Genomic DNA, 10,614 nt, shown 5'->3' on the forward strand with positions numbered 1-10,614 from the left:
CTACTAATATCCAACTTGAACAAGTATTAAATGTTGTAGATGTGTGATGTAAAGCTGATCTCAGTTGTCTTGTCTTCTGAACGTCTGGTGCTTTGTTCCTCGTTTCGTCTTCTGGTGAAAAGGCGTCAGCAGCTTCAGCTGGATGTTACTGCTGCTGTCTGTGGGTGGACTTTATGAGTAATGATTCAAATCTTCAAAAAACCTGATGTACAGCAGCCTACGTCCAGATGGATCACCTTGGCTCACTGCTTTTCAAACATCACTTTTATAATCTTTACATAACGAAACTAGAACAAAAACTCAAAACTCAGAAAGCACAAACCTCCACCAGGGACCAACAGTCGCCTCAAATCAAATCAAGCTGAACCAAACCGCTCACACTAATAATACCAGTCTCTAAATGTGTCAATGAATTATTCAGTTGAAAAACATCTTGTCCCACAATGTTAAATATTAACCTACACAAAATTCAATGGGAATCCGTTGAGTGATTTTTGCGTAATCCTGCAAACAAACAAATAAACACAGATAAAAGCACAACCTCCTCGGTGGAGGTTATAAAGTAAAGAGCTGAATCGTACCTGCACTTGAGGAACCAAGTTTCAGTCTTCACTTCCTGTCTGCTGAAGTGCCCTTGAGCTCAGCTCCCGCACTGCTGCACGGCGACATCTAACCCCCATGGACAGCAGGGCAACAAGAAAACCTGTCGACATACATCAACAAAGAAGGAGTTTAAAGGAGAGAGCAAAGGGAAACAGTGAAACAGCATAATATGTCTTTTCTGAGATTTTACCCAGAATTCACTGAGAAACATAAAGAAGTCAACTTGTCACCATCAGGGCTTGATCTCTGAACAGCTTTTCATGTCAGGATCAAAACACAACTATTCACCAAACTGGTTTAGAATCAGTGAACATGTTGTGAAGTCTCCTCCCACAGAACAGACACACAAGAGGCAGCGGCTCGTTGAAGTGAACAGTTGAGACCAGTGAACAGTTGAGACCAGTGAACAGTTGAGACCAGTGAACAGTGTAGAACAGTGAACAGTTGAGACCAGTTGAGACCAGTGAACAGTTGAGACCAGTGAACAGTTGAGACCAGTGAACAGTTGAGACCAGTTGAGACCAGTGAACAGTTGAGACCAGTGAACAGTTGAGACCAGTGAACAGTGTAGACCAGTGAACAGTTGAGACCAGTTGAGACCAGTGAACAGTTGAGACCAGTGAACAGTTGAGACCAGTGAACAGTTGAGACCAGTGAACAGTTGAGACCAGTTGAGACCAGTGAACAGTTGAGACCAGTGAACAGTTGAGACCAGTGAACAGTTGAGACCAGTGAACAGTTGAGACCAGTTGAGAACAGTGAACAGTTGAGACCAGTGAACAGTTGAGACCAGTGAACAGTTGAGACCAGTTGAGACCAGTGAACAGTTGAGACCAGTGAACAGTTGAGACCAGTGAACAGTTGAGACCAGTGAACAGCGACAGCCTCACAGGAGCAGCTGAGAGTCCGAGTCCCACGTGGCTCTGACCCCAGTGAGGCTCACATCCACCAACAGATGCCTTATGTGCCTTTTCCTGAGGGACAGTCCACAGAGAACATGAACTTCATAAACCTGAGATAGATACACAACATAATTTAATCTGTGAGGCAGAGGGATTGTGCATTACCCCCCCCCCCCACGAGTATACAAACACATTATCCTGGACCTTTTAGAGATAAATTGATTCTGCAACAATTCGGATAGTTGATTAAATATTTAAGAGATAAACTGTCACAGTTCAAATTTGATTGGAGGAAACCAGTTGACTGTCCCAGTTTGCTCGAGCCTCGTTCTACTTTTTCCAGAAGCACAGATTGTTGTAGAAAGTCTTAAGTGAACAAAGTCCGTCTCCCTCCTCCGCTGAGACCGAGGACCCGACAATGTGGGTCGAACATGAAGCGTGGATTCATCACCGAGGGCTGAGACACACAGATCCATCTAATCCACCGTATCTAGGTTGGTTCAAGACTTTTTATAGCAGTAAAAACTTACAGTGCTTCTAACTGCTCTTATTTCACATTGTGCCGAGTGAACGTGAAAATCAACACAAGCTGCCCCCCCCCCCCCCGACACGTCTGACACAGAAACGCTGTAATGTAACCCTAGAATAAAATAATGAGCTGATCAGCAGGAATGATCCGGATCTCACCAGGTGTGATATGAACACTAGACTGTTCAGGTGGATCTGTCTAATCCCTGGAGCAGCAGGGCACAAAGACACACACACGAGCAAACACACACACAAACACACACACACACAGATTTCTTGCCACTTTAAGTAGTTGTTTACAATTTGGAAATACTTCTGTGTGTTGTTTTATGAGATATTAAAAGTTGATCCTACAAGTGCCAGATGATATTTATTACCAGAAGCAGCTTCACAGACGTCCACACAGCAGCTCGACAACTGCAATGCACCAACTCTGAGAACCACATGATTACAGATCCATGATCAGTCCTTCTTTCAATATTTTTTATTAATCCAACGTGCCCCCCCCGGGCTTCTTGGATGATTGTCCTCCAGCACTGTGACACCATGAAGAACAGACGTGGCTCAGAACACGACTTTCAAACCCTCAGAGGAGCCGTCGTTCATCTTCATCTCACGGAGCTGAGCAGAGAGAGGTGAGCAGCCTGTCATGTTTCACCTGCCTGCTGGCCTCCATCACCTCTGACAGGATCAGTGAGAGCCTCGTATCCAGAAGAAGAAGAAGTGAATCAGAACTCCACAGGACTGTGAGACACACTGGAGACTCCGGGGCGTTCAGAGGAGGAAGCAGAGCGACACGAGTTCTCCTGTTCTCCTTCTGATCCAGACAGATGTTCTACTGCTTGGAAAGAAAGTCCCTCGAGTCTCCTCCTATGATAATCATGTTGAGATGTTTTCATCGTTGTCGTGCATCTGATTCATTTTTAATAACAGGATCGAAAACAGGCTAAATACAACTAATCACCATTTAAATGCTCCAAATCCATGAGCAATGTAAAAGTTGGACTTGGACTCTGAACGTTTATGACCTCCACTGCACATGAGGGACCATTTTATCAGATACTTTTCCTTTCACACATGAAGCAGCAGGAGACACAGGACAAAACATGAATTATCTTATTATTTACAGCACATCGGAAATAATAAGCCCCCCCCCCCCCCCTCCCCACCCGCTCATGTGCCTGCATCTGTGTGTTTTTATGATAGCACATATTTCTAATGGTTCACCTCAGTCTCGACCTCGCTGCAGTGGTCCCAGGACACGGAGAGAAAATAACAACAATGTGGAAACAACAAAAGGTAAATGGAGCAAACAGGATTAAGTTGGCAGCAGAAGATCCAGGATCAGCTTCTACTCTCGTCCAGCAGCAGCTCGGGACTCGAGCAGAAAGCTACAGACTGTCTGTAGCCACGGCTCGGCTGTGGTTTCAGGATGTGAATATGCATCTATTAAACTTTAATGATCCTCTTGGGGAATGGATTATTAGATGTATGAATGTGAAGCAGGTCAGTTCTGACACAGAAGTGTGGGAATGTAGAGGAGATATTAAATATATTGTTAAGTAAAGAAGAAAAATCTGGCTTATTGGAACTGCAGTGGTTAAAAAAGCTTTGCACGTGAAATAACACAAGCAGCTAGAAGAACAGGCAGCAGCTTGTTCTGAGCCGCTCAGCAGCAGATCCTGGATCTGAGTGTGACCGGACCCGGACTGACCCGGTGGATCTGACCCGGTGGATCTGACCCGGTGGATCTGACCGAGGGTTTCAGGCTGCACAGAAAATGTGAATTCATCTGTTTCTCAGTGTAAAATATGATGCAAGGAAACGGAGGAGAAAGAAAAGATCAGTGGAGGAGGAGAGTTGAGTCGTCCCTCATTCATATACAAACTATCTGTTCAGATATGATGGATTTATCACTATTTGTTTTATCAGAAGTCAAAAGTTAACTTTGACCATTTGAATACGTCTACTGTACATCTGCTGCCCAGGGGTGAATTCATAACCTAGAGCATCTGACTCTGTCCTGTCACCTTTTCAATCTCTGTTTTATTACACTGAATATATTTAGATTTTAGAAAGTCAGTTAAAAAAACACTAACTAAATATTAACACAGTTATTATTATACTAAAACCAATTGTACAAACAAAGAAACACGGAATACAGCAGTCACACAATGTAGACATGAACAAGCAGGTACAATGTGTGTGTGTGTGTGTTCGGGCCTCTGAGTAATAAAAGAGAGATAGTGTAGACAGATGGATGGAGAGAGGGTCAGAGCTCAGGGAGACAGAGCACATAAAACAATACGGCCTCTGTTCCCAGACCTCTCAGCTCGGTGCTGTTCACTCTCTGCACTAACAGATCACACCAACTGGACCCGGCCGGTGCTGAAGAGATTCTGTGTGGGAACAAAATGGCTTCGTCATCAAACTTTTATGAAGTTTTGATGGAAACAAATGTAAATGAAAAAATGAGTCATGTCCAGAAAGACTCAGATCTCAGAGTGAAACCAAACTGTGTTCATCAGAACCACAGTTTCAGTTTCCTGACCGAGATGAATCCCCACGAGCTGACATCATATTGCTCAGCATGCAGGAGTGAACAATGCAGTGTTGGTCCTGATCGTTCAGAAACACACAATGAACACAATCCAGGGTTTTGCAGAATTATCCCACCTGAACATGTGTCTCACAGACGAGTTGCAAAGTCACCAGCAGGACACTGGTTCACACCGACTACTTTTATATTCAATATTCTGACGACTGACCTTATTCTGGACTCAAACGTCCTTCACTGGAGTTCAACCCTCTGCCAAGGCCCAGCTGTCCCTTTCAATTCCACCAGGCTGCTCCACGTTTCACAAACTCATAGATACCAGTCGTCTAAACGTGACTCGTCTAAAAGATCCATGAATTATTGTGTGATAAATTCCTGGATCTGCCTCCTGACCCGTTCCACTTCCACCAGGTGTCAGCTGCCTGGAGGTTCTGGTGTAAACATGTTAACAAACCAGTAACAGATGAGAAATCCTCTTCGGTTGAGGTCAAATCTGAGTTTGATAATAAAACCATGTTCTATTCATTGTGTTGTCAATAATGAAGAGTCTGTCCTCATGTCTGTTTGTCTGAACACACGTGATGAAGGAGCATGCATATCAGCTGTGATGTAAATGTGTCATGGCAGATTAATTAGAACCAAAGCAACATGTTGATTTATTTATTAAACGGCTCGTTATGTATTGTCACCGTCACAAACACATCACAGCCTCAGTGAGAAGAGAAAACCTCGACTTCAGAGGATGTGTTAATCACTTCTCACTGTTCAGTCTCCGTCAGCCGGTGGGAACATTCACCCTCAGTAATAAAACACATCTAATTAACATGTGCGTGAAGAATAACTGTAGAAACCAACATATGAGTCAAAACCACAGTCACACGAGTCGAGAGCCTGTGAAGCTGAAGGGTCACAGAGGTGTTCAGACTGGGAGGAGGCCATTTGATCCACTGACATGTTGGGAAGGACGTGAGGGACACAAACCAAACTGAGGACAGTCCCTCTCGTCTCAGCTGTTTGTCCACGTCAGTCTTACGTCACTGCAGCGTTTCCCCCGAGAAATGAACATCTGAAAAATCTCCTCTGAGAAAGTGTGACTGCAGGAAGCAGATAGGAAGCAATGGAATAAGAAAGACATCGTCAGTCTCCTCATAAAAACACCAGCGGGGGGGGGGGGGGGGGGGGGGGTGTTCAGTGTCAACGGGAACACGTCTCTTTGAAGAACAGAGTTTCCCTCCTCGTATTTCAACTGATCCAGGGATTCACACGCAGCCTCAGGTCACTGCTCCTCTTGTTCCCTTCACAGCTCATTGTCCACGTTCATCATCTCATTTCACACCTGGTCGGGTTCAGAACTTCAGACTGTTCTGTTCAGTCTGAACAAAAGATCGGGTGTGAACGGTTCCTTGGATCCAGACCAGATTCCTTCACCTCTTCCTTCAAGCCAGACACATGATCGCCTACAGACCAATCAGAGTCGAGTATCAGGAGACGCAGCCCACGTGGGTGAGGAGGACAGGACGTCTCCTGCCTCACAAAATGATTCAGTCCCTGAATCGTTGACATTACACTGCCCAGGACAGGTTAGCTTCATTTCTAAGTAAACGGAGACGTCCATCTTTGTTTACAGTCGATGAAAATAGCCTGTTCCAGAAACACTGAGCTGCACCATGAATCACTCTGTTAACTTCCTGTCTGTAGGCAGATCCACGGAGAACTTTCAAACTGTGGAAACAGACCTGAGAGGAGCTGACATGACCTTCACAGTTCCTCCGAGGGCGAGGAGGACGAGACAGGACTGAGTCAGATGGACACGTTCCTCTGTTCTGTTCTCCATGTGAACCAGGAAGCTCTCACATGACTCTGTGATCCTCTCATACTCTCAACGTCTTTATGACTCGATGGTGAAGATAAAAATGACATCACAGCTTCTGAGAACCACATTCACATCAGACACAGTAACTATGAACTGACCTCGACTGGGTGACACATCAGTGCATCTGGGACCCCCCCCCCTGTCTCACACCTGCTCACAGGTCCTGTCAGTGGGATGATTGGTATTGATCTATGGTCTGATGACGAGGCAGCAGCACAGACATGTGATTCACTGGTCGGTCAAACTGGAAACACAATCACTCACTGGACGAAGCGTGAGCAGAACACATGACGGTGACAGAAGAACCATCAACACGTCGGTTTGTGAGACTCTCTCTGATCAGCTGGGACTCAAACCAACAACTCCAAGACACAATAAACACAACACGCACTGAAAATAGTTGCTCTCTTGTTGTGTTATATTTTTTACATGTGTTTTAATGTGTCTTGTGTTGGAGTGTGTGTTCTGTAAAGTACAAGTGAAGCTGAAACAGAAATTTAAAACGCAAATATATTCATTCACTTAACTGTTATTATTTATTCAAGAGGGCGAATTAACTCAGAAGGAATCAGAGATTAGAAGGAACATGTGTAACTTAGTTTCCAGAGTGAAAACACAAACAGCAGCAGCAGCTTCATGACTAAAGATAACGGTTCTAGAGTCTGGGGATGTGTTCAGTGATTAAATGTGTCAAACATCAGATTCATTCAAACTGAAGCGGAATCGAACCTGAAATCAACACACTGAGCTGTGTGGTGCTGTTCACATTCATTTAGCCTTAATTCAACATTTCCTCCATTTCATCTGTTACAACTGATCTTCACACTGAGTCGTTCATCATCAGAGAGAAAAGATATTTACATGTTCTTACCAGAGGACGTCACAGTGTCTGTTGCTCTGTCTGTTGCTCTGTCTGTTGCTCTGTCTCTTCACACCTTCTCTCCTTTTTCTTCTTCCGTTAATGTTCGATGTACGTTGCGGTGCACGCGCCGTGTCGTGCTGCAGTGGTCTCGTGCGGCAGGCAGCTCCGCTTCTGCGTGCGTGCGCGCGAGGCGAGGACACGGGGACGTACTGAGCCGCGTGCACGCGCAGCCTGCGTGAGGACAAGCTGCAGCACCAGGATGGAGCCACCTGTTGCTGACGTCACAAGGCCCCTCCCGCCACTGAGAAAAATTGAAAACGACTTTTGTAAATCTTTGCTCAAAAACATGTTTATATTATTATTGTATTAATTTTGTTTCTCGGGTTTATCTGGAGGATTTCAGAAACTGAGAGAACTGGCCTGGGACCAGTTTGGAACCTGAAGCAGCTCAAGGCCGGATGAACCTCCACTGGGCCCCGGGGCAAAAGGTTATTTGGGCCCCCACATGGCAGTTGCTCCCCTGGCCCCCAGAATCCAACCTATTTATAATAATTATTATAATATAAAATAATATATATAATATAATTTTGTTGTATTTTTAACTATTATCAGCAAAATTATCATATCTTTTGTAAAAATGCCAAAAATACTCTAGCATGTAAATATTTGCTATTTGTCTGTATATTTCTATGATAGTTAACAAAAACATGATTTTTTCAAGCAACCAGATTAGTTGATGCAAAGCTGCAGATGTCACGTTTCTCACGGAGGCTGATGTGAAGGTAACATCTGGTGATCAAACGTATTAGATGCAACATTTCCATAACGTGCTTGTTCGGGTTTAAATAATTGAATTCAAGAGGTAATCAGCAGGATGTGATGTCGAGATCAGCATCCGGAGCCTGCAGGTCCTCATACCGACCACCAGGCGGCCTCAGGCAGAGACAGCAGTGATGCAGCTGGGAGACGACACCTCAGGACTGGACTGGTTTCGATGGCTTCTCCACCACAGGCACGAGGCAGCAGCTGCAGTCACCTCAGCCAATAGCTCTCCTCTGTTCACAGAGTGTTTCCTCACATGGCTCAGCCTCAGTAGAACTGGGCCCTGGTCCCCATGTGGTCCACTGGTCCTGACAACACAGCACTGGGGTTTTTTTTCTCTCTCTCTCTCTCTCTCTCTCTCTCTCTTATGCAACACCTACGCAGAGCGTTGTCATGGCAACCTGGAGCACTTTAATAATGGTGCATTGAATCTGGTCAACAAGGCTTCGGTCTCCAGGGTAACATACACACACACACACACACACACACACACACACACACACACACACACACACACACACACACACACACACACACACACACACACACACACACACACACACACACACACACACACACACACACACCTGTTCTTTCTTTATCAGTCAAACATGAACCTCTCTCTCTCTCATCTTGATCTAATTCCACTGTTTACATATCAAACACACGTGCACCTTTCTGTGCACGTGTGCTGGTGTTAAAACGAGCTGTGGTCGGATGCATCGTTGGGACAAAGATATTAATAATAATAGATATTTATTCAAATCGAACCTCCTGCTCCTTTGTACAATCCTGTCTGTTCATTACTGAATGTCCCAGTTTGCAGACAGAACAGTTTCCTCTCACTGGTGGACCTCTGGCAGATTGAACTTCCTCCCATCAAACACACACTCACAAAGACTCTAATATTTAGAGGCAGTGGAAAGTGATTTTAAATATATATTTTAAATATGTTCTGCTCATATTCAGGTTGATAGTTTTAGTGTTATCACAGTAAAGGGTTAACATGACCCAACTCAGACTGTCCATTGCTGCAGCTCCTCTGTTCAGCCTCTGAACGTCACTGGAAAACACCACATGTCTCCTGCTGGTTACAATCTGAGCTCTCTGATTGGTCCATTGCATCAAATATTCTCCAACCAAAATGAGAAGATGCACAACCTTGTAGAACCATGAACCTGCAGCACTGCACCATGGAACCAGTGGAAGTGGATTTGAACACATCCTAAAAGCTCCAAGTGTTTTAAATCATATTAGAACTTGACCTCACAAATATACAAGTACACACAAGGAAACAGCTGAACTACACAGCATCATACCACTTTACTGACGTACTACAGTCAGTCAATAAACATCTGTTCACTCAGTTTAATGTTAACGGTCTGAAAGTCAGAGGGAAACCAGTAGAGTAAAACTAAATGAGCCGGATCTGATCCTGGACCTGTGACGTCTCTGATGGTCCGATCGGGTCGGAGCTGGAACAGTACCTTGGATCAGAACATCAAATAAATCTTTAATATGTAAAAACAAACTTTTAAATTTCCCGGAGGAGTAAACTTCTGTGTGTGTGTGTTGAATGATTCCCCCCCCCCTTTTTGTTATTGCTCACGATTACATAACAACCTCCACTGTAAAGGAAGACCACTGCAGGGGCCTACACACAAACACAAACACACACATAAAGACACGCAGACAAGCTGACTCTAACACACATTATAGATTTTTGGCTACTAACAAACACGTATACCAGCTCAGTTAGTAACACACACACTTACAAACACACAATACTTTTCAACCTTGGATTCAGTAGCACTAGCCTCCCTGTTTTTTTTCTAGATATTCTTCACAGTAGTTGTTTTCAGACATGAAATGATCCAGATTAGTTTTTCCCTCATGTAGAAGCATCTTGTTTGTTGTGTCCTTGTCACGCATGCGTCACACTCACTCCTCCTCTCTGCCATGTCAGCACAAACAGCCTCATTCCTCTTCCACTGCGCTGACAGAGGAAGATACATGAGAGTGAGAGAAGCAGGTCATCAGATGCATGAGGGAGAAACACTGAACAAAGGAAGAAGGGAGACGTGAACACATGATGCAGAGAATCACAGACTCAGAGAATCACAGACTGTGAGAGTTTTCACCAGGAACAAGGAACAGAGCAGAAACCCTGCACCACTTTCTGCAGGATAATGAAGTGAGTGCAGCTCAGTGTGTCACACAGCAGAAGAGGATCCGTGGGAACAGCTTGTGCCCACGCATCAAAGGAGACCTGATGTTTTTTTGCAGTATTTCTTTCCTCCAATGGGTTTTACAGTTTTTTTGTGATTGCCAACATTCTGCAAAGTTAAGAGTCCAAAGACCAGAGCTCCTGAAACACCTCATCACTTATCTCTGATGATAGTTAGGTCAAAGTGCACACGCTGCCTATCAAAAGCAGGTAGAGTCTCACAGGTCCATCAAGTCATTA

Source organism: Pleuronectes platessa, chromosome 5, assembly GCF_947347685.1.
Source record: "Pleuronectes platessa chromosome 5, fPlePla1.1, whole genome shotgun sequence".
Taxonomy (NCBI): Eukaryota; Metazoa; Chordata; class Actinopteri; order Pleuronectiformes; family Pleuronectidae; genus Pleuronectes; species Pleuronectes platessa.